We start from the raw sequence: 25753 nt of genomic DNA on the forward strand, positions 1-25753 counted from the left end.
CTCTTCTGTGGGACACAGGACACATCCCTCCTTGGCAGAGTGTCTAGACACAGGAGATGGTCCTTCCTTGGCACCGTGTCTAGACACAGGAGATGGTCCTTCCTTGGCACCGTGTCTAGACACAGGACATGGTCCCTCCTTGGCGCAGTGTCAGGACACAGGACATGTCCCGCCTTGGCGCAGTGTCTGGACACAGGACATGTCCCGCCTTGGCGCAGTGTCTGGACACAGGACATGTCCCGCCTTGGCGCAGTGTCTGGACACAGGACATGTCCCGCCTTGGCGCAGTGTCTGGACACAGGACATGTCCCGCCTTGGCGCAGTGTCTGGACACAGGACATGTCCCGCCTTGGCGCAGTGTCTGGACACAGGACATGTCCCGTCTTGGCGCAGTGTCTGGACACAGGACATGTCCCGTCTTGGCGCAGTGTCTGGACACAGGACATGTCCCGTCTTGGCGCAGTGTCTGGACACAGGACATGTCCCGTCTTGGCGCAGTGTCTGGACACAGGACATGTCCCGTCTTGGCGCAGTGTCTGGACACAGGACATGTCCCGTCTTGGCGCAGTGTCTGGACACAGGACATGTCCCGTCTTGGCGCAGTGTCTGGACACAGGACATGTCCCGTCTTGGCGCAGTGTCTGGACACAGGACATGTCCCGTCTTGGCGCAGTGTCTGGACACAGGACATGTCCCGTCTTGGCGCAGTGTCTGGACACAGGACATGTCCCGTCTTGGCGCAGTGTCTGGACACAGGACATGTCCCGTCTTGGCGCAGTGTCTGGACACAGGACATGTCCCGTCTTGGCGCAGTGTCTGGACACAGGACATGTCCCGTCTTGGCGCAGTGTCTGGACACAGGACATGTCCCGTCTTGGCGCAGTGTCTGGACACAGGACATGTCCCGTCTTGGCGCAGTGTCTGGACACAGGACATGTCCCGTCTTGGCGCAGTGTCTGGACACAGGACATGGTCCCGTCTTGGCGCAGTGCTCAGTGGGACTCACTTCTGATGGACTCTCGAAAATAGCCAAGCATGCAAGTCCCATAGCACAAACTTGGCCACCTCTCCACTATGGGCCTGCTAGAAATAGCCGAGCCAGCGCTTCACTACTTTCAGACCTCCTGTGGTGGTGTATGGACAGAGGCAGTGCTTATGAGGCTTCTCTCCACTTCAAGGGCCCCGTTCTGGAGATAGGAGGGACCCACACCTATATGACCTATGTAGCATATTCTATCTAGCGATATGCCACAAATATTGAGATTGGAAAACCCCTTTAAGAAGGTATTCCTATCTTAGACAGGATCTGTCATAAATGTCTGATAAATGTGGTTCCCACCTCTGGGTCTTGTCCCTACCTCCTGAAGAGAGGTTCCCCATACCTTGTCCTGCCTCGGAGATAGGCACAGGTCCTTGGAGATAGGCACAGGTCCCAGAGGATATACTATAACCCTTTAAGTATATGGACACCTTATTAAGATTGTACAGACTTTAATTTAGCAAGGAGTGTTGGGAGATGACAGCTGTGAAGCCTGCTGAGTTCTGAATGCAGCTTTGAACTGTAATACCGACTGTATCTTAGGAGCACTACATACACCCTCGGCCGAGCGAGCACATACTCTGGATGTGGAGAGGGGAGTAAGCTGCTGTCCGAACCCTCTGGCGCCGGCTTATCTCCCAAGAACAATAGGTTGAGATTCAACAGTTCGATTCTTCTCGCCCCATGCGCATGCACATTAGATGGTTGGCCGATCCTGCCAAAATCATTGGGTTCTGCAGACATTAGTGTAATGTTTATGGCCTTAAAGGAAGTTTTAAACTTATTCCTTATCTACAGGATAGGGATAAGTGTCTGATCGGTGAAGGATCAACCGCTTGTACCCCCCAATCTTTATAGGTTGCTCTTGGCTTCTCTTCTACAGTCCCACAGAATGAATGGAGCAGCAGTATGCACATGCTCGACCACCATTCCATCATACGAGTGGAAACAGGACCTTGTTCTCGTGATTGGAGGTGGTCCCAGCAGTTGTACCCCCACTGATATCACACACACACACACACACACACCCACACCCCCTACTTACCTGCCCTCTTTCAGTCCCCCGCGACAGGGGTCATGTGGCCGCTGCGCCCAGACATCGAAGTGGACCCACCTGCATCATGTGACCCAGTGACAACGCACGGGAGGGCCGCAACCCCTTTAAATCTTGACACGACCTGTCTGATGAGAGCGCGCTGGTACCTGCAGGCTCCACAGACGTAAGGTGTGATAGTTTTTGTAATGAGTCGCTTCTGACCTTTAAATCCCGTTAAGAACATTCAATTTGCTGAAGATATTGGAATCTCTCTTAATGGCAGAGCTGTTTACTCGCTATGAAAAATCAGATTTTTAATGTGTCTGTTGTCTGGGAGACCTTTATGACATGCTTCAGCGGGGATAATTAGATGCGCTTTGGATGGCATCACTGCGGATTTGCTGATCTTTTTGGAGCCTTAGGATTAGTTTTATTACCTGGCGCAATTACCTTGAGCTTCCTCCATCCCGTGGGAGGCAGACGGCGACTTTTCTGTGTTTTACTCTGTTTATATTCAAAATAAAGGCGAATTATTACGTTTTACTATTCATTTTTTCCCATATAAATTATTCGACTTTAAAGGGGTTGTCCTTTTTTTTTTTTTTTGCCTTAAAGAAGTCTTTTTTTTTTTTTAATAACACTCCATGCACGGCCAGACCCACGGTGGGAAGCATACTTAGCTGATCTCCACCCATTCGCTTCCCTGGCTTCCCCGCAGCTTCTGGGTATCCCCTGCTTCAATTTTCGATTTGACGCGGGACACGTGGCCACTGCAGACAATGGCTGGCAACAGAGGTGACATGTCACTAATGCGTCACGTTACACATCATCTCTGTTGTCAACCATTGGCTGCGGGGAAGCAAATTTGACGCAGAACACATGGCCACTGCAGCCAGTGACAGGCAGCAGAGGCGATATGTTACCCATGCGTTTCAGGACGCTTAATAACGTGACGCATGGGTGACGTGTCACCGCTTTAAAGGGGTTTTAAACTTTTCTGCTATCCACAGTATACGGGTTGAGTGTCTGATGGGTGGGGGTCTGGCTGTGGGGACCCCCACTGATCACTGTAACGAGGGTCCCCATTTGCCGCTCCATTCATCTCTATGGGACTGCTGAAGAAAACGGAAGAATGGAGCAGCAGTGCGAATGCTCCTCTCCATTCATATGGGAAGATGGAGGACCCCTGTTCTTGTGATCAACAGGGGGTCCCAGAAGTCAGACACCGTGGATAGGGGATATGTTTAAAACTGAGCACAAAGGATTTCGAGGAAATGTTCGTTTTTGGAATACCCCTTTAAATAGGAGCTGTCAGGCGGAGCTTGCCAATGGCCGTGTAAGCAGCGCGTCTCTTGAGCTCCTGACGGTCTCCGGCGCATATCCCCGACACGGGTCTCACACAGCCTACTTACCCCCATGAAGAACAGGAGGAAGAGGACCTCGTCCACACCGGCACCCGTGGAGAGAGAATCGGGGCCATAGAGCGCTTCCTTGCCGCTAGCTCTCAGCTGGCGGGAAGCGCCATGAGCAGCATGCGCACCAAGATGGCGGCCGCCACCGGAGGTGAGGAGATCGCGGCGCCGACCATCACAGCCGCTTACCCGAACCCCAGCCAGTCGCCGCTCAACCCCTCAGGGACTCTATCATTTGCTGGAGCTGCCAGCAGCCCGTCCTCGGCAGCCCCCTCCTCTCCAGCACTGGCAGGCAGCAGACGCTCCTCACCCCAGTCACAGGGCTCCTCGGGTCTCCCTGTTAGCAAGGCCAGACAGACGACACCAATCTCGCCTGATGAGGACTGGGACTGGAAGGTCCATCTTAAGGCTCTCCCCACTAAACAGGAGATGAACGCTCTCTTCTCCAGGAAGCCTCCCACAAATTGCAATCAGACCTCAAACAAGTGGGTCATAGGGTTGAGGAAATCAAAGATCTCCAGGAACAGACTCTCCAGACACTTGATTCTCATCAGCAGGCCCTGCAGGACCACACTGAGCAAATTCAAGACATCCTGAATCATCTTGATGATATGGAAAACAGACACAGAAGGAACAACCTCTGCATACGAGGTGTACCCGAATCTGTCCTTCCACACGATCTGGAGCACTGGGCCCACGGTTTCTTTGGCAAGCTGCTAACCAAAACTATGGACCCACCCGTCGAGATTGACAGGATACACAGGACCCTGGGCCCGAAACCCACGGACCAATCCAGACCGCACGACATTGTCTGCAGGGTCCATTTTTTCAAAGAAAAAGATGCCATCCTTAAAGGGATTCTGTCATGAGATTTGAGGCCTATAACCTAAACATATGGCCAGGTCCCTACTAATACCCTGAATCCGAAACTGACCTTATTAAATGTGCCTGTGGCTCTATTAGCATATAAAACAGGTTTTTATAACCTGTCATTCACCTACCTAAGGTGCCCAAGGGGACGTCTCATCATGCAGGGTGCCCGGCTGCAGCCATCTCCTTTCGGTGCCCAGCGCCGCCTTCCCACTAGAAATCGCCGCCCTCCCTTTCTATAGAGCCGCCTTCCTCATCTCAGCGCCGCCTCCGAAATCGTCCGCTCCCTCAGCCAGATCCCGCGTGTGCGCACTAGGTATAACCTGATGCGCCCGTGCGGACTCCTGGCAGCGGCCTCGTTGAGCGAAGTGCGCATGCGCCGTCCGGCGCACTTCGCTCAAACCTGCCTTGACCGCCCTATTGCAGCCATCCTCTCACAGCCGCATGGGATCTGGCTGAGGGGGCGGACAATTTCGGAGGCGGCGCTGAGGTGAGGAAGGAGGCCCTATAGAAAGGGAGGCCAGGCGTACACTTATGCTGCGTAAAGCCCTTAAACCCCTGCTGCTCCTTCTCATGGACAATGACATCGTATATCACTGGGGTTACCCCTTCCAGTTATTTGCTAAAAAGGAAGGGAAATCCGCCTCCTTCAAAACCATTACAGATCTTCAGAGACGGTTGGACACCTGTGAGCCTTCCTGATTGGCCTCGACCACGGGAGATGATCCCCACGCCACACAGGGACTCTTGGCAGGCGGCACATCCGAGAAACAACAGAGGCCCTCCAGACGCTCAAATACCTCGAAGGACTGAACTGCCCAATACTTACTGGGCGTCTGTTTCAAGTACTCTCCTTATCTTTATGCTCTGTTCCATTCCTGAGTCCTAACATGATGTGCCTGCTATTTTCTATGCGTGGCCTTGAAACACGGGCCCCTCCTGTTTAATGTTACTGTTCTTCCTAATGTTAAGGTTATTGCTTGCTAGGCTGTTAGAGACCTGTTTCATTTACATGCTTTATAACTTGTCCGGAGACACGTCGGGCTGCTTTACTACCCTCGTCTCCTCCTTCCCCAACTAGGTACCGCAACAGTACCTACAGTGTTACACGCGACGATTCGTCATTATTTAGTTCCTATTGAACCGTTTGTCTGGTTCTCACTGTCTTCTGTACCCCATTCCATGTCCACCTATCTTCTATCACTGTTTTCTTATTGTACCCCGTGTTTTCATGTCTCCCCCCTCGTCTTCTCTTCCTTGTGTGTGTGGTCCAGCTCTATTATATAGTCTCACTCCATTATTTACCGCCATGACAGGTCCTTTGTCGATTAGCACCTATAATGCTAGGGGCCTCAACAAGCCTGAGAAACGCAACCAGATTCTATACCGATTTCATAAGAAAAGAATTATGATAGCTATGATACAAGAGACTCGCTTTAAGCTCTCTTCTACGCCAAATTGTGTGAGCAGATACTACCCCACCTGGTATCGCAGTCCCCACCCAGACAAAAAAGCTGGTGGAGTCTCCATAGCCTTCCACAAAACTCTCCGCCCCACGGTCTTGGCCTCAGAAATTGACTTAAAGAGGACCTTTCACCGATCCTGACATTGTGAACTAAGTATCATGACATATACAGCGGCGCCCAGGGATCTCACTGCACTTACTATTATCCCTGGGCGCCACTCCGTTCTCCCGTTATGTCCTCCGGTATGTTCAGGGACTTGGTTATAGTAGGCGGAGTCTGCCTTTGTTCTGCTGGGCGTCTCCTTCTCCTAGGCTGTAGCGCTGGCCAATCGCATCGCAGAGCTCACAGCCTGGGAGGTTTTTTCTCCCAGGCTGTGAGCTCTGCGATGCGATTGGCCAGCGCTACAACCAGGGCCAGACGTCTTTTGGGACCAAAATCCTGAGAAAGCTGTCTGGCTTCGCCGAGGGCTCCCGCATCATCTTGGGCGGAGATTTCAACATGGTCATGGACCCCGAGCTGAATTCCTCTGTAGGTAAGTCCTCGATCTCTCCCTCGTCATTGCGCATATTTAATGCGGCTCTCACATCTCTCAAACTGGTTGACCTCTGGAGGATCTTGCATCCGGGTGTTACAGAGATTACAGCTTCTATTCTTCTGCCCACCAGCAGAACAGCTACAGCAGATTAGACCATCTCTTCGTTGTAACGGTCGCGTACACACACACACACACACACACACACACACACACACACACACACACACACACACACACACACACACAGGGGGAGGGAAGTGACCACTGCGCTCCACCCTTACCCCTGGCCCTGCCTACTTGCCTCGCGAGTCCTAATGACAGGGGACAACTGGACGGCAATCCCTAACTTGGAATAAGTGCAGGGATGACAGACAGACAAACAACATGACGTGAACGGACCGAGTCAATACCAGGAAAGCTACAAAGTACAAAGGATTAAGCAAAGAATGGTCAGGAGAAGCCGGGGTCAAATACCAGGAGAGCAGAGAAGTACAAGAGGAGTCCTAAGAGAGTAGTCAGGTGGGAGCCGAGGTCACAATACCAGGACGGATGCGCAGTACAGGAGGATCAGGCAAAAGGATGGTCAAGGAACAGGATCAGGTAAGTATTCAGCAGTCCAACAAATAGCCAGGAACCTAGAAATTAACAGGCAACCTGTAGTCAGCAGGCTGCCTGTATTTATAGTGGGGAGTGAGGGTCATGTGACGTGCCCAGCGTCACATGACCGACAGACCAACCAGTCGAGCACAGAGTGATCAGCTCGGCGCTCAAGGCAGACTTAGGAGCAGGGAGCCACCCAGCTAGTAAAGCCGCCCTGGGAATGAGGTCAAACACAGATCCTCATTCCCAAAGCTAAGCAACAGGTCTGCGGGCGATGGGGGACCGAGTGCACCTTCGGAACCCCGTGACATTCGTGTCGCAGAGCCTTCTGGACTTTGGTCCCCGATGCTCAATCGGCCCCATTATATGGTCTGATCATTCCCCGGTATTTGGTCTTCTGTCCACAACCCACACACACTCCCATACGTTCACCTGGAGATTAAATGGTAACCTCTTGAATGACCCAGTATGTGTTGCAGACGTGAAAAAAGCCATTGCAGATTTTGTCACTGATCACAGGCTAGACATTACTGCTCCTCCTATGAAATGGGAAGCCCTTAAATGTGTTCTTAGGGGTATCTTTTTGTCGCATGGAACTAGGCTCAAAAGGGAAAGGACGCACAAGCTCTCTATACTCCTTACGGAGCTGGACGCTAAAGAGGCTATGAACAAGACCTCCCTTAAGGCTGAGCTCTCCTCTATCAGACAACAGATATTAAAAATATTGGATCAAAAATCCCTATGCCTCAGAGACAAAATCAAACGCGGATACTATGAGTTCGGTGACAAATGCGTTAAATGGCTAGCGAAAGCCTTACACCCACGTACACCTCTCACGCATATCCCCTCGCTAAACGCGGGATCGAAAGGTCAGATCCATGCCCCGATCGAAATTGCTCGCGAATTCCAGGCGTATTACACCAACTTATATAATCTCGATCATACTAGTGCAAACACCTCTAGACCAGGGCTGACCAACCTGCGGCTCTCCAGCTGTTGCAAAACTACAACTCCCAGCATGCCCAGACAGCCTACAACTATCAGCCTACAGCATGGCATGGTGGGAATTGTAGTTTTGCAACAGCTGGAGAGCCGCAGGTTGGCCAGCCCTGCTCTAGACCGTCGTCTTCCGCTGTACACAAGTACCTTTCCCAATTTGGACCCCCATGTTTCCCTGATGATGCGTCATCTGGGATGGAGGACGACTTCTCCGCACCAGAACTTTTGTCCGTCATTAAAGACCTCAAAAACGGGAAGAGCCCAGGCCCAGACGGCCTGACCTCCCGTTTTTAGAAAACGTTCGGTGATGACCTGGCCCCTCTGCTCCTAAAGACATTTAACTCTATCTCAGTTACATGCCCCTTTCCATCTCGGTCCCTACAGGCACATATCGCGGTCATTCCCAAACCGGACAAAGATCACTCCCTCTGCTCAAATTACCGGTCTATCTCCCTCCTTAATATCGACTTAAAGATATTCGCTAAATTGTTAGCTTGATATCTAAAGCTAAACAGTTCAAGAACCCTTTATGCCTGCTATCAGTCGACGCAGAAAAGGCCTTTGACAGGGTTAACTGGCATTTCCTAGAGAGGACCTTAGCCCATATTGGCCTAGGAACTAAAATGGTTCATAGAATCATGGCCCTGTATGCAGGCCCCACTGCCAGAGTCCGCGTCAATGGTACACTTTCAGACCCGTTTCCTATTTCAAACGGAACACGCCAGGGCTGTCCCCTGTCCCCGTCCCTCTACATACTAGTCATGGAATCTCTAGCTAACGCTCTGCGAGCCAATGAATCGATCAAAGGCCTCAGTTTTGGTGACGTAGAACATAAACTCTCACTGTTCTACGATGACCTACTAATTTACTTAACCTCTCCTAGAATCGGCCTGCCCTCAGTGCTAAAAGAATTTGAGATCTTTGGATCATTATCCAACTTCAAAGTGAATATCCAAAAATCTGATATGCTAAATGTCACTCCCCCCCCCCCCAGGGAAGTCACCACCCTCAAGAAATCCTTCTCGTTTAAATGGTCCCCACTCCCGCTTAAACACTTGGGAATACACATTTCTGCGGATCCTTCCCACTTGTTCAAGCTCAATTATCTACCACTAGTTCATACCATCGAAAATAACCTTTCGACCGTGGTCAGATTTAAATATCTCCTGGTTCGGCAAGATCAGCACCTTAAAGATGGACGTGCTACCCAGACTCCTATATTTATTCCAGACAATTCCATGCCGGGTTCCCCTCTCTTATTTTGCTTGACTCAGAAGAATGGCCTCTCGCTTCGTTTGGGGTAGGTCTAGAGCTAGACTGAATTACAACCTAATGACCCGAACAAAGAACCTAGGAGGCACGGGATTACATAACTTTCTGGCATATTATAGAGCGCCGGTTGCCAACTGCGTAATTGACCTCACACACAATTTAAACACGAAACTATGGGTCGTGTTAGAACATGCTCTGGCCCCTGGCTTGATTCCTGGTGTCTTCTGGTACCCAAAGGACACTCTGAACCAATTGTTCATCCAACAGTTTTCACCTTTTCTGTCTTCCATAGTGAATATATGGATTGGGTTCGCCTCCAAGGTTAAATTGGCCACGATCCCTGGTCCTCTCACGAACCTATCTGGTCACCCTTCATTACCCCCCAATCTCAAGGCCCTACCCACTTTTGGGCTGCAGACCAGACCCCAGGTCAGAGTTAGAGACATACACTCCAATAAGGGATTAAGGGACCTTAGTGACCTGTCGCATCTCATACCTGACTCACCGGGACGCTGGTTCTCTTAGTTCAAATTACGCAACTTTACTAAATCTCTGGCACCCGGATCGCAACTTCAATCCTCTCTGTCCGATTTTGAGAAATTATGTGTTGCAACTTCTGCGCCTGGACATCCTATATCCCTCATATATGCCATACTAAACTCGGGAGAGATCGGGGACGACTCGGAGGAGCTCCCTGCTCCGGCTAAGAAACGTATACAATGCTGGGAGAGCGAAATGGGATGTACCCTCACATCTGCCCAGTTGAAGAGGTCCTTGTTGTTTACCCACAAGTCCTCTATATCCTGTAAGATACAGGAGCTCAATTACAAGATCTGGTCTAGGTGGTATGGGACCCCGGTTAAGCTACACCCGTTTTACCCCTCCGTTCCAGACACCTGTTGGCGTTGCCTAAACTCAAGAGGTTCCATGTTGCACATCTGGTGGGATTGTCCAGGGGTTTCCCCACTGTGGCGGGACATATATTTAAGCTCCACGATCATCTCTATAGCTCTTCCATCTCCGCATCCCCACAGGTAGCTCTGCTGTCGGTCTTCCCAGGGAGAGTCAAATTGGTAAAGAAAAGTATTTTTAGATTCTTTATTTAAGCAATACGCCAAATCATTCCTCGATCCTGGCGCTCAACGGAAAGCCTTCGCAGAATCACATGGGTAGTGGCTCTGGATCACCTGGCGCGCATGGAAGAGTTGGGCGCCGAAGATCAGGGAAGGGGTCCTGCACATGCCAATCAGTGGGAAGCATTGTATCACTTTCGGGCGTCTGCTAACTTCTCAGGCTGGTTGACCTCAGGTACTACCTTCTTCCACTTTCCCTCCCCACCCCGTCATCCTTCTGTCTTGTCCTCCCCGTATGTCTTTATCCCCTTTATTAGATCGATGTTGATTGGTCTTTCAAAGTGCTGATTCTACTACTGTACATGAGAAATGTAAATCTCTTACGACTCACTGTATTTATTTCATGTTTTTGGTTTTCAATAAATACAAATTGACCCATAAATAGGAGCGGTCACCTCTTTAGTTGTGTCTGATTTAGTAACAATCTTGTATGTTATAACATTTCCCTCTCCTATTCCTACCTTTACGTTTGTGAATTAATTGTCAAATGCGTGTTACCATTTGGGGTGTGTCCCTGCACGGTCTGACACTATCCAACCAGAGGCATCCCCAACTCCTAACACCCAGCTGGCAATTTTAGTTCATCAACTTCTAGTAGGAATCATAGAGGAATGGCACAACAGTTCTATAAAAAGATGCTGCAGAATTGTTATTACGGGGGGGAAATGCAAACGGTTACTAAAACAGACATGTCCGTAGAGGTGACAGGTGCTCTTTAAATGATTGCCACTTTATCGCTATATCGGCCGGCGCCTGCACTACGGGACGGGGACATTAGTCTTTCTCGGCTGTGGCCTGTGTTGGGATATTGTGTTACTCCTTACTGACTGATGCCGCGGCTCGAGCAGATTTCCCAGGACGATGTATTTGCAGCTGGGAAAATAGCTCCAACTTTGAAGATAGTTTTCCCAGGCAAGAAAAAAAATTCCGCCCCCCCCATCTGTTCCCTCGGTAAACAGATTAGGGGTGCCACGTGCTGGAAGGGCGAAGACTGGCAGAACTTTGTCGCAGCTTCTTCAGGACAGATATAAATCAGTTCTGCACTTGTCGCCTAGATAAATGGAGGCTGTAAGTACGGTATATAACAGACAACATATACCACGAGGGGTGGCACTCCGCAACGAGTGTCTTGGTTTCTCCTGAGTTGATCTGTTCATCTGCCCGGTGTAAATTGTGAATGTTACTGGGATGCCAGAATATGCGAAAGGGTTCTCCAGTGTTAGAAAAACCTGACTGCTTTCTTACGGAAACAGCACCACACCTATCCAGTGGTTGTACGTGGTATTGCAGGTCAGCTCCATAAGAGTGAATGGGACTGAGCCACCTTTGGACAGGATGGTGTTTTATCACCATCATATACTGTTTTTACTGTGATGCTACAGTTGTAGTCTCCCTCCTGGCTTCATAGACGTCCCGCCGGCCAGGTATGTCATTACAAGCCACCTCTAGAGACATCTGGCGCACGCACAGTGAAGCGACGCGCACATTCGATAAAATGCGTTTGAATGCTGTATTCTAGTGCATTCAAGGAGTCATGGGGGAGGAGCCGCTATTTGTAAGAGTCCTCTTCTTGGCTTGACGGATGTTTTGCAGGCCGGGTACGCCATCACCAGCAACATCCGGCACATGCACAGGAAGCCTATGTGGCAGATGTCACAAGTGGCTTTTGGTCACGTCTCTGGCCTGTGGGACGTCAATGTGACTCTTGCAGGCTCCTCCCTCTTGACTCCTTGCATGCATTGGAATACAGCCCTCAAACCTTTTCCTAAGGCCTCATGCGCACGATCGTATTTTCCTTTCGCGTCCGTTCCATTTTTTTTCTTCCCCGGCCGCATACCGAACCACGCATTTTAATGAGTCCGCAAAAAAAACGGAAATTACTCCGTGTGCATTCCGTTTCCATATGTTCGTTCCGCAGAAAAGTAGAACATGTCCTATTATTGTCTGCATTTCAAGGATAGGAGCTGTTCCGTTCCGCAAAATACGGAATGCACACGGACGTCATCAGTATTTTTTGCGGACCACAAAATACATACGGTTGTGTGCATGAAGCTGAACTGATGCCAAATCACAAGATAAGGGCTCATGCACATGACTGTATGTATGTTGCAGTAGTACGCAAAACATGGATCCGCAAAAAAATAAATGGATAACACCGTGTGACATGCGTATTGCATCAGTTTTATTTTTTTTTGCGGATCCATCGTAACAATGTCTGTCTTTGTCCACAAAACAGACAAAAATAGGACGTGTTATATTTTTTTGCTGGGCGGACATACGGAAACGGAATGCACACGAAGTCATTTCAGTTTTTTTTTTTTTTTTTTTGTAGACCCATAGAAATGAAGGGTTCTGCATACGGACCTGTAAAAAAAACGGAACGTAAACGGAAGAAAAATACGTTCGTGTGCATGAGCCCTAACATTGTGAAGCTGTCTCTATCCTGGCCAACAGGTTGGTGCCAGTTCGGGGGCCTAAATCCTGGTGGCAGGTTCCCTTTAAGAGTGTAACTAAGATCACAAGTCTTTTCGCTAGGCAGGGTTTTCAGAGGGTTGACATGCCATAAGTGTTATCCATCGGAATGCCCCTTTAAAGAGGACCTGTCCCCTCCCCTGACATGTCTGGTTTAGTAACTACTTGCATTCCCCATGTAATAACAACTCTGTATCATCTATTCCAATGACTCTGTGTTGTGCCATTCCTCTATTATTCCTACTAGAAGTTATGAATGAATTACTACCAGTTTGCAATGAAGGTCCAGCTGGGTGTTACCAGGTGGAATTATGTCCCTGCCCAGTCTGACACTGGCAGCACTGATTGGATAGTGTAATACGGGCAGGGTCCTCTCCCCCCCCTTCCCCCCCCCGCACCAGTCTGTTTCTTATATTTCTTATATATATATGTATGTGTAACCCCCATGGAATTATTGGCGCTTTCAAATAAATAATAGTAATACTGTGCGGGGACACCCCATCCAGCTGGACCTTAAGACTTCATTGCTAGTAATTCATCCATAACTTCTAGCAGGAATAATAAAGGAATGATTAAACATGGAGCCATAGGAATAGATGCTCCAGAATTGTTATTACATGGGGAATGCATGAAGCTATGAAAACAGACATGTCAGGAGTGGTGAAAAGTCCCCCTTTAAGCAGAGTCTTTCCAAAGTCGCGCCACGTGTTTATAAAAGAAGAGTTTCCCTTTAAGACGTCGTTGCATAAACCTTCGAGGCGCAGGCAATCCTCGGCAGACGCACAATTACTTAAAATGGATGTAGACGGTGATGGGAGCGCCTCCTGTCAGGAGAGTTTAGATTGTATAATGATGCATTGGTTTCCACAGATACAGTAATGGACCTCTGCGCGGACGCTGTGTCTTGGCCGCCGACAGCGCCCGTGTCTCGCGCTCGTTACACATCACTTCTTCGGCACAAGTGGAGGAATTCCTTTCTGAGCGGCTGTCAGGCCAGAGCTTTAGAGAAGCACAGAAGTCAATGGAGAGCTGCTGCAGGGGGGCACCGAAATGGGGAGGGTCCGGAAACCTCCCGCTTCGGTATTTCCTGCAGCCCCCCTTGTGGTGTTTTATTTATTTTTATTTTTTGAATAGGTGGCGTTGATTTTTCCTATGGAGAAATGGTTTTTGGTAGCGGCTCTTCTATGTAGACTGCATCTGACAACATGCCCGTAGACTTGAGTTATTTACCTACAAAGTAATCGCCTCGCATCTGAAAAATGGGGATTCGCTTGATCGATGCCCCCCAATAAGGCTACATGCACACGAACGTAAGGGCTCCGTGCCAATTGCGGTCCGAAATGCACGAGCACAGACACAGACGGGCAACCGCATGCACGAGCACAGACGGGCAACCGCATGCGGATCACGGACCCATTCACTTGAATGGGGTCCGCACCACAAAAAAGTAGGTGCGGAGGCACGGCCACAAACACCCACGGAAGCACTCCGTAGTGCTTCCGTGGGGTTTCAATCTGTGCCTCCGTCCCGCATCTCCGTGATTGCGGACCCATTCAAGTGAATGCACACGGCTGGTGCCCGTGTATTGCGGACCCGCTGTATGCAGGCCGCAATAAGGCCACGGGGGGCACACGGTCGTATGCATGTAGCCTAACTCAAATATGGATGTCTCCTTTAATACTTTGTTCTTACCAATAGACAAAACTGCCAGTAAAGTTTAAAGCGGGCCTCCGATCTCTCCTGCCAAGTGTGCGTTAGATCATAAAAAAAACTGGGCCGCAACGGTTATGTGTTGTCGTGATCGCTGCCAAGTGTACTTTAGTAAAGACTCGTGTTCCTTATGAAATCGCAACACTGGAGAATGCTGCTGCCTTTTATGCGGTTCCTCTGTTATTCCTCCTGGACATGTGTGAATCATTTGAAAAAAAAGTTACCGATCCTGAAGTCAGTAAAGTGCACCCTATACAGAATAAGGCTACATTCCGATGACTTGTAGTGTTTTGCGGTCCGCAAATTGCGGATCCGCAGAACACGGATACCAGCCTGTGTGCGTTCCGCAATTTGTGGACCGCACATGGCCGGCACTATGATAGAGCAAAACAGAACTACGGAGGCGGACAGCACACGGTGTGCTGTCCGCATTTTATGCGGCCTCATTGAAATGAATGGGTCCGCACCCGTTCCGCAAAATTGAGGAACGTATGGCGAACTATTCTTATGGTCGTGTAAATGAGCCCTAACACTCAGCGCTAACTAGACTAAGTAGGGACAAGTTAACAAGATGAAGCCCCCAGTTGTCAGTTTAGGCATGCATTTATGGGAGGAATAACAGAGGAAAAGAATAATCCAGCGTTCTACAAAAAGGCACTTAAATTTTTGTTTCATAGGGAAAAGCAAATATTTACTCAAATGTCAGGGGAGCGGACAGATCCTCTTTAATTAAAGGGCATCTGTCAGCAGCTTTGTACCTATGACGCTGTCTGACCTGTTACTGTGCAGTTGGCAACTGAAGGCATCTGTGTTGGTCCCATGTTCATATGTATCCGTATTGCTGAGAAAAATGATGTTTTATTATATGCAAATGAACCTCTAGGAGCAACGGGGGCGTTACCATTACACCTAGAGGCTCTGCTCTCTGTAACTGAAGCGCCCTCTGCACTTTGGCAGGGCCAGGTGTGATGCCATTTACACTGCATGGACCTATAAAAGTGGAGAGGGAGCGGCGCGGCAGTTGAAGAGAAAGCTGAAACTCTAGGTGTAATGGTAACGCCCCCGTTGCTCCTAGAGGCTCATTTGCATATATTAAAACATCATTTCTCTCAGCCGTGTGGGCACATATGAACATGGGACCAACACAGATGCCTTCAGCTGCCAAGTGCACATGTAACAGGTCAGCCAGTGTCATAGGCACAAAACTGCTGACAGATGCCCTTTAAATTGCACATTCCTTCACATGTCTGGCTTGGTTGCTGCGATCTTCAGACGGTCGGTGTCTCCGCTTTGTCATCGCCAGCTGTTGCTCCTGTTATTGTAAGTATTCTGGGTAAATTGGTGACATATTGGTGACTGAACCAGCACTTTGCCGGTCATTTTTTGTCACCATCTGCTCGATGCAGCTTTATTCCAAGTAAAGTGGCACTCCGTAAGTAAATAGCCGTGCTGAACCCAGCTCATCATATTTACCCAGCGGTGGGTGCTGTGTGCAGCGCCAGGCTCTCTGGATGGAATCTCCACTTTCATAATGGATACCCATTTAAAGGGGCAGTCCAAGATCATACAAATTGGGGCCGATCACTGGCCTCTGCGGTTATGTGCTGTCAATGTGACGTCATCATGGCCAAGTAGGACTTAGAAAAGACTTGTATTCCCTATGAAATCACAACACTGGAGAATCTTTGCATTGTGCAGCTTCTCTGTTATTCCTCCTGGAAATGTGTGAATCATTTGACAAGTGGGAAGAGTGGAAGATTCTCGTAATGCTTTTTTGCATCATTGCCCTAATTTTTCTATGGTCATTGCTTTTATTTACATTTTGAGATATTTGATATTTTGAGTGACGCACACAGTCCCCAGCTCCCCTACACAAAAGCCACCATATAAAAAGCCCATCACCACTTCTGAGTTTTATTCTGGGTATTGCAAACCTGACCAGAACTTCTAGTAAGCCCAAGTCAAGTAAATCTAAAAAACAAAACAAAACAAAAAGTAAATTAGTAGATACAAGCTGAGCGTGCATGTGTTTTCAGTGGAGAGAGGGAATTAAACCACTGCTAGAGGTGTCTCCAGTGAGAACAAACGATTGGGCATGTTTAAATTCAATATGCCCGATCCTTCCTTCTCCCATCATAATCTGGTGACTGTTTATGCGGCACTACCTGAACGTGTAGCGGCGCGTGCAGCAGAGCCTCTGCCATGGCGCTGTTACTAGGACCAGTGGCACAGGTGCGAGATTGTCAGAGCGGAGCGAGATGTCTTTTAAAGGGCTTCTGTCACCCCCCATTTAGCAATTTTCAGATTCGGACATTAGCTATTTGCTAAAGTCAGTTGAGTCCATATCACTCTTACCCCTCTCTGTGCTGTAATTTCTTTAAAAATCGTACTTTTATAATATGCTAATTACTTCACTACCAGCAACTTGGACGGTTACTTGCTGGTAGCCGCCGCATCCTCGGACTATAAACACGCCCCCTCCTCCACTTGATAAACAGGGCCAGCGAGCGCTCTCCTCCTCCCGTTGGCCCTGTCTGCCCATGAAATCCCGCGCCTGCGCTGTACCGGTCCTCATTCGGCGCAGACGCTCTGAGAGAAGGACGCTCGCTTGCCCGCTCCTTCCTCAGTGCGCCTGCGCTGATGACGTCAACCTACACCCGGAAAAGCGTCCTTCTCTCAGAGCACCTGCGCCGAATGAGGACCAGTACAGCGCAGGCGCGGGATTTCATGGGCAGACAGGGCCAACGGGAGGAGGAGAGCGATCGCTGGCCCTGTCTATCAAGTGGAGGAGTGGCCGTGTTTATAGTCCGAGGATGCGGCGGCTACCAGCAAGTAACCGTCCAAGTTGCTGGTAGTGAAGTAATTAGCATATTATAAAAGTACGATTTTTAAAGACATTACAGCACAGAGAGAGGTAAGAGTGATATATATGGACTCAACTGACTTTAGCAAATAGCTAATGTCCGAAACTGAAAATTGCTAAATGGGGGGTGACAGAAGCCCTTTAAAGCCACTGAAAAAGAGATTTTTTATAATTATACAATGTATATGAGTTGAAGAAAAAAAATTTATTTATCGGTGCTGGAGCCCAACCGCACAAGGCCCCGCTTCTCCAACCCTCCTGCTCTCTCCACCTCCCTGCCTCAGCAACATCATCATGGGGCTGCTGGAAATCTCAGGCTTTCTGTTTGCCTTTCTGCTGGCAGCGACTTCAATAACTGAATTGTGCATGCGCCTGCGCTGTCTCTTACCTGCTGCTGTCAGCGGCTTCATTAACTGAACTGTGAATGCGCCTGCGCTGTTTCTTACCTGCTGCTGACAAAAAATAGTTGTGGAATCGCACTCACCAGATCTTGAGGTCATCCGGAATGCAACAGCCTACCTGGAGTCCAAGATTCATCAGGGCTCCTGCGTAACAAGTCCCAGGAAAGAAGATGGAGGCAGCATGTCCGGTAAAAAACCCTTTACTGGGAATCGCCAAGTGAACCAACGTGCAACAGGTTGTGACGTTTCGGCTGATCCGCAGCCTTTATCAAACATAAAGGCTGCTGTTTGATAAAGGCTGCGGATCAGCCGAAACGTCACAACCTGTTGCACGTTGGTTCACTTGGCGATTCCCATTAAAGGGTTTTTTACCGGACATGATGCCTCCATCTTCTTTCCTGGGACTTCTTACCTGCTGCTGTCAGCGGCTTCATTAACTGAACTGTGCATGCGCCTGCGCTGTCTCTTACCTGCTGCTGTCAGCGGCTTCATTAACTGAACTGTGCATGCGCCTGCGCTGTCTCTTACCTGCTGCTGTCAGCGGCTTCATTAATTGAACTGTGAATGCGCCTGCGCTGTCTCTTACCTGCTGCTGTCAGCAGCTTCATTAATTGAACTGTGCATGTGCCTATGTTATCTCTTACCTGCTGCTGTCAGCGGCTTCATTAACTGAACTGTGCATGCACCTGCGCGAGGCTTACAGTGGCCTGATGATGACATCACAGAGGCATGGAGGTGGAGAGAACAGGAGGGTGGCAGGAGCAGGACTACGTTCGGAGGAGTGCGGCTGGGCTCCAGCACAATCTCACCCATCCGAACCAATCTCCACTCCTCTCTCCACCCTCCTGAGGCTGCTGGAAATCCCAGGCAGGTGCCTGATGATGACGTCGCAGGGGCAGGAGGGTGGCAGGAGCGGGGGCTTTGTGCTGATGGGCGAGGTTGGGCTCCAGCATAGATAAATCTCAACTCATTTGCATAGTTATAAAATTATGTTTTTCGGGGGCTACGAAATACTGATAAGAACACAAAGGCATTTCTGTAAATGACATTAGGCGAGCCACACAGACATCCCAACCATTACCAATGGTCCTTCTTGGTGACAGACTCCCTTTAAACGATGCCTGGCGACTTGTCTACAGAGACTGGATGGAGCCGTGTGTCATCCCTCAGACCTGAAGTAGAAACATTCCTCAAGATTAATGAACATCTTACAGATTTTTATGTTGTTTCTTTTCATTTATTAAATGTCTTTATTGAAGAGCCGTTTTCATCCTCCATGAAAGGTGAATCAGGTGTCTTGCAGTGCACTGACTCGTGCAAGTCAACCTGGCGGATGAGCCGCTCATAACTCGCCATTTGGGCGCTGTACTCCTGCCCCTGGACGCCAAGGATGTGGTACCTTGGATTAGGACAGATGAACCACAAGGAATTTCCATGGTGCAGCCTCATGAGATTTATTTGTCCTTAATATAAAATATTTGCTCAGCTGCTTTCAAAGCCGCCAGATTTATTTTATTTTATTTTATTTTTTTGCATCGGGAACAGTAAATTATTTAAATTGCTCAGCAGGAGCAGGTCTTATTTGTGATGGGAACAGCGTGTCCTTCTCACGTGCTGCAGCTTGCTGGTCGAAACGCATGACCGGTGTGACAAGGTGTTCCATAAAAAGGCGCAAGTTTGAAACATCGGTGAGTGCGGCGAGTGTGAGATTGCTGCCAGAAACGTGGGGTATGTTGTGTAGTAGGGTGTCTTAAAGAGGACCATCTCCCCTCTCCTGACATGTCTGTTTTAGTAATTACTTGCATCCCCCATGTAATAACAATTCTGGAGCATCTATTTGTATGATTGTATGTTGTACCATTCTTTTATTAGTGAATTATCAGTGAATTATTAGTAAGGTCCAGCGTGCTGTTACCTGTTTGGGGGGGGGGGGGGGGTGTCTCACAGTCTGACACTGGCAGCACTGATTGGATAGTGTCAGGGACACCCCCCAGCTGGACCTGTTAGCAATTCAGTCAGTGCTGCCGATGTCAGCTAGTGACGGGAGGGACATAACCTCAGCTGGTAACACCCAGTTGGTCCTTTATAGCAGACCGCTGGCAATTCATTCAGAAACTTCTAGTAGGAATAATAAGGGAATTATGCAATACGGCCTCTATCCTGGATACAAGATGAGATACGGCCTGTGGCCTGGAAACAAGATGAGATACGGCCTCTAGCCTGGATACAAGATGAGATACTGCCTCTAGCCTGGATACAAGATGAGATACTGCCTCTAGCCTGGATACAAGATGAGATACGGCCTCTAGCCTGGATACAAGATGAGATACGGCCTCTAGCCTGGATACAAGATGAGATACGGCCTCTAGCCTGGATACAAGATGAGATACGGCCTCTAGGTTGGATACAAGATGAGATACAGCCTCTAGCCTGGATACAAGATGAGATACGGCCTCTAGCCTGGATACAAGATGAGATACGGCCTCTAGCCTGGATACAAGATGAGATACGGCCTCTAGCCTGGATACAAGATGAGATACGGCCGCTAGCCTGGATACAAGATGAGATACGGCCTCTAGCCTGGATACAAGATGAGATACGGCCTCTAGCCTGGATACAAGATGAGATACGGCCTCTAGCCTGGATACAAGATGAGATACGGCCTCTAGCCTGGATACAAGATGAGATACGGCCTCTAGCCTGGATACAAGATGAGATACAGCCTCTAGCCTGGATACAAGATGAGATACGGCCTCTAGCCTGGGGACAAGATGAGATACTGCCTCTAGCCTGGATACAAAATGAGGTACAGTTGGACATGGAGGCATACAGTAGGATTTGCCTACAGATGTTACAGCCGGGCCTGTAGATCCTGCACACTCATAGGTTGTTGGATCTGGCGTCCGAGCTGGTCCTTTAAATGCTCGATTGGCGAAAAATCTGTTGACTGGGCAGCCAAGCACTCACCACAAGTTCTCCATACAGAACCTGGATTCATCACTAAAGACAATGTGGTTCTTGTACATAGAAGTCCAAGTTTGACAACACCACTGCAGATGAAGGTTACAGTAGCTGGCTGTCAATGACAGGACACATAATGGGTGCCATGACTCCAAATTACCTTCTGCTAAGCAGCTAGAAATAGTCTTGGTAGAGACAGGGTTGTGTAATGGATGGTGGACAAGAAACTGTGGGACCTGCTCAAGTTTTTCGGTGGATCAATCTTCTCTACTGGTGGTCGGTCTGGGCCGTCTGGATCCGGTTTGCCGTGTGTGTGTGCTGTAACCTGCTCCCAACACTTCCTAAAAGCTACGTCTGAACAGCCTAAGTGGCGGGCAGGCAATTCGTCAAAAAAACATCGGGCTTCTCTCAGTCCAGCGTTGCGCCCCTTCTCAATGTCTGTCAACTGGGCAAAATGTCTTCAATCGCATCGTCCTAGCAGTCAACAATCACCCACCAAGGAGTGCACTACTCAAAAGTAGCCTCTGAGAGCCTTGCTATAGGGCAGCAGGAAGAACACTTATGCCCTCTTGTGGCAAGACCCAGCGTCTAATCAGACCATGCTTGTAATAATTTACATATCTACTTGAGACATAACTGCAAGCTGAGTCAGGCTACTTTCATACTGGCGTTTTGGCTGTCAGTTTGTGAGATCCGTTCAGGGCTCTCACACGCGGTCCAAAACGGATCAGTTTTGCCCTAATGCATTCTGAATGGAGAAGGATCTGCTCAGAATGCATCAGTTTGCCTCCGATCAGTCTCCATTCCGCTCTGGACACCAAAACGCTGCCTGCTTGACGAAACTGAGCAAAACGGATCCGTCCTGGCACACAATGTAAGTCAATGGGGACAGATCCGTTTTCTCTGGCACAATAGAAAACTGATCCGTCTCCCATTGACTTTCAATGGAGTTCATGACAGATCCGTCTTGGCAATGTTACAGATAATACAAACGGATCCGTTCATGACGGATGCATGCGGTTGTATTATTGTAACTGATCCGATTTGGCAGATCCATGACGGATCCGCCCAAAACGTAAGTGTGGAAGTAGCCATAGATGGAAGTAGTTAAAAATAAAAAATACTCACCTCTCCGGTCCCGAACAGCTGCCGTTCCGATGCTGCTCCAGTCCCCACTGCTCTCCACTTTCTGGTCCTGGTCTTGACCCACCTCAAATGGCTTGGACTGCTACTTGGGTTGGAGAACGCTCTGAGCTGGACCCTTTACAGTACCTTTTCAAAGACTTATGAGTCTCTCATGACAGAGGGACTTTAGTCGGTCTCCAGTATGACCCAGGAAATCAGTTTATTGTGAAGAAAACAGTAATCGGGTTCTTCCAGTATGTAAGGTCTTGAGAAGATCATATTACGTCCATTCACAAGTGCCCAACGTGAATAATCTCCAGCAACATGCACAGATAAATGGTCGCCCTGCTTTACACATGATTACTTCCAAGAAGACTTCACCTAATTGCAGTCTAGTTTTTACGTGGAATCTGAAAAAAAACAACAAATACATTTTCAAGAGAGAGTAATTGAAACCTGAAAACCATTAGAAGTTGGTCTGTAAACCATCATTAAATTTGAACCCAGTCATGGATGTCGAAGATCTGGTCTTAGAAGGTGCAATTTTCTCTTAAAGAACAGATGGTCTATAAAGAAGGTCGGACACGTGAATCAGCCCATTGACTTTAACCTGCTTTCTGTTTTACATTACTCGTGTGAACCAGCCCTAAAAAAACTCCAATACTATCGGAAATGTTACATTATTTACAGAATATTGTCCCTCGTACCCAGTTAACCATGACTGTAGGAGGATGGGATGGTCTGTCTACACAGGCCCAAAAGGATCCTGAGGAGTATAACATCCATATAAATCAGAGTGTGACAACTTACATACACTCACTGAGAATTAAAATGATTGTGGAAAACTGTACAGTTGAACGGAGGCTCTAGGACCCTATTGGGCCACCTCTTGCCTGGATACAAGATGAGATACGGCCTGTAGCCTGGATACAGGATGAGATACGGCCTGTAGCCTGGATACAGGATGAGATACGGCCTGTAGCCTGGATACAGGATGAGATACGGCCTGTAGCCTGGATACAGGATGAGATACGGCCTGTAGCCTGGATACAGGATGAGATACGGCCTGTAGCCTGGATACAGGATGAGATACGGCCTGTAGCCTGGATACAGGATGAGATACGGCCTCCAGCCTGGATACAGGATGAGATACGGCCTCCAGCCTGGATACAGGATGAGATACGGCCTCCAGCCTGGATACAGGATGAGATACGGCCTCCAGCCTGGATACAGGATGAGATACGGCCTCCAGCCTGGATACAGGATGAGATACGGCCTCCAGCCTGGATACAGGATGAGATACGGCCTCCAGCCTGGATACAATTGGAACAATGAATGGGGAGATCTCTGGATCCATGTGAGGTACAGGGCTGGTTCTAGGTTTGTTAGAAAGAGATCATTGTGTGTTATGATGTCTGATCATTTTTTACATGAATCATGGGATAACCCCTTTAAGCCCCTTTTGCACTGCACAATTTTCGGGCCAGTTACTAGCAACAAGAAATGGTTGTTCCTGATAATTGGCCTGTGTAATTGTGCCGCCGATCAGCCGATGAACAAGAAAACGTTTGTCAGCTAGTAACCACCTTTAATCAGGATGAAAGATGCCAGATTATCGGCAGCGCCTCTCCCTGTGTGATCAGTGATGTGCTGCCGATAATCAGTAGACGGAATATGGGACGAACAATGTGATGGTAGTGATCATTCCTCCCCCATTTTCTTTGTATTAGCCTGTGTAATAGGCCAGGGATGCTCAACCTGCGGTCCTCCAGCTGTTGTAAAAGTACAACTCCCGCCATGCCCTGCTGTAGGCTGTCCGGGCATGCTGGGAGTAGTAGTTTTACAACAGCTGGATGGCCGCATTAGGGGGCATGTTTTATAGTTTGGATAACCCCTTTAAGTCTCATTTATCATGTGCAACTTTTTTTTTTTAAATCCCATCTCCACGCCAGGCCACCCCCTGGTGTATCTTTACAGACATAAGCCTACACCACATTTCACTTGCTCCAAATATATTATTACGATGCGCACTTTCCTAAATTTGGCGCAACCTCACAAAGCAAAGACAGACTTAAAACTGACACTAAAAGCACGGCAAAATGATAAATCCCCCTTGTAGGCACAATCTATGTATTTGATCCTTCCGATATTGATTGCTTCTAATTGTATTCCTCTCCTCACCATCCTTTTTATTTGGCATCATGAAATGCAGACTCCTCTGACAACTCCTTATAATTATAGAGGGATATGTGCCCACAAGCATGGAGAAAATCCATACTGAGGCATGCGTCATGTGGCGCTGGACGGCGCGTCCGCAGCCAAATTGATATTGAAGTGATTATTACTTATGTGACATCATCAGTTACTAAGGCAACTTCTGGGCGATGAGTGCGATTTATTATTTGTTTTTTTTTATATTATCCTGCTAAAAATATTTTTCCGTACTTTATTTTTCTAGGTTTGAGCATTTCTGTAAGTAGGTTTTGAACTATTGTTTTGTGTCTACAGCCCCTATGCAGACCCATGTGACTCCAGACTGTAAACCGGTGCTATAGATAGAGGGGTCACAGCCCCCCCCCCCCTCCTCCCGACCTGACACGGACGGTCTTTTAATAATTGGGCAGAACACTCCAGAATCACTCTGCCCAATCATAGATAGAACTGTGCCTCTGCCTAGTTAATTCTGCCCAGTCCCCTCTGCACCCTCCCCGCACTCGCACCTTTAAATAATGTAGGGAGAAAGCAGGAGGTTACCTGGAGAGGTGAGTAATCACTGGACCCAGGTATGGAGCATTAAGCCTTCCACTGTCCACCAACAAGGATATTAACATTAACCCTTTCTCTGCCCTAGATCACCGGGAATCTTTACATTAACTCACTTAGTGCCCTAGACCGCCAGGGATACTGGAAATAATCCTCTCATTGCCCTGGACCACTAGGAGTGTTTAGATGAACTGCTTCACTGCAGAGGAACCACCGGAGATACTGCCCTAGACAGTCAATGATACTGGAATAATTCACCTCACTGCCTTAGACCACCAGGAATGCTTAGATTAACCCATTTCACTACCTAGGACCACCAGGGATGTGGAATTAATTCTCTCACTGCCCTGGATCACCATGAATGCTTTAACACCTTCATTACATAGGACCCCCAGGAATACTGGATTGAACCCCTTTACTGCCCTAGACCACCACGTACATTGGCACAGTTCTCCAATATGGAATCTCATAAGTGCAAAATCCATTTAGGAAATATTTTTGATTAGAAGTATAGGACCGCCAAGGATATGGGATAAATCCCCTCACTGTCCTGGACCACCATGAATGCTTGATTAATACCTTCAGTGCATAGGACCCACAGGGATGCTGGATTTAATCCCCTCACTGCCCTAGACCACCACGTACATTAGCTCAGTTCTCCAATATGGAATCTCATCAATGAAAAATCTGCTTAGGAAATGTGTTTAATCAGAAGTTATATAAAGCTGCTACCTATTAGGTCTCCCCGTAATAAAGGAATATTATTCTACTTGTCATAAATAAGTCTCACATCTTACCCATATAGGTTATGATGTGAAGGATCTCACTTCATGGGAATAGTCATGGGAATGTTCTCCTAGTGTATATATTAATACACAGATAATCTTGCTGACTGTGAATGTCAGACATAACGGTAGATATTCCCTGGGGGACCAGGCTGCATTGTAGGGAAAATAAGCAGGAACATACCGAAAGTATTTGCAATGTGTATTCCATGATGAGAACCGAGGCCTTCCCCTACCCCACTGTCTTCTCATGACATTATCTCCATACATAAGGGATATCAATTTTGTTTTTAGAGTTTTGGACTACCATT

General features: G+C 48.4%; 1 protein-coding gene across 1 annotated transcript in view; it reads left to right on the forward strand.

Annotated features, from left to right (window-relative positions):
• The window catches only part of C7H7orf50 (chromosome 7 C7orf50 homolog), a 239383-nt gene that overhangs the window by 2534 nt on the left and 211096 nt on the right, over positions 1–25753 (forward strand). The window lies entirely within an intron of this gene.

This window comes from Bufo bufo, chromosome 7 (assembly GCF_905171765.1).
Source record: "Bufo bufo chromosome 7, aBufBuf1.1, whole genome shotgun sequence".
Classification (NCBI taxonomy): Eukaryota; Metazoa; Chordata; class Amphibia; order Anura; family Bufonidae; genus Bufo; species Bufo bufo.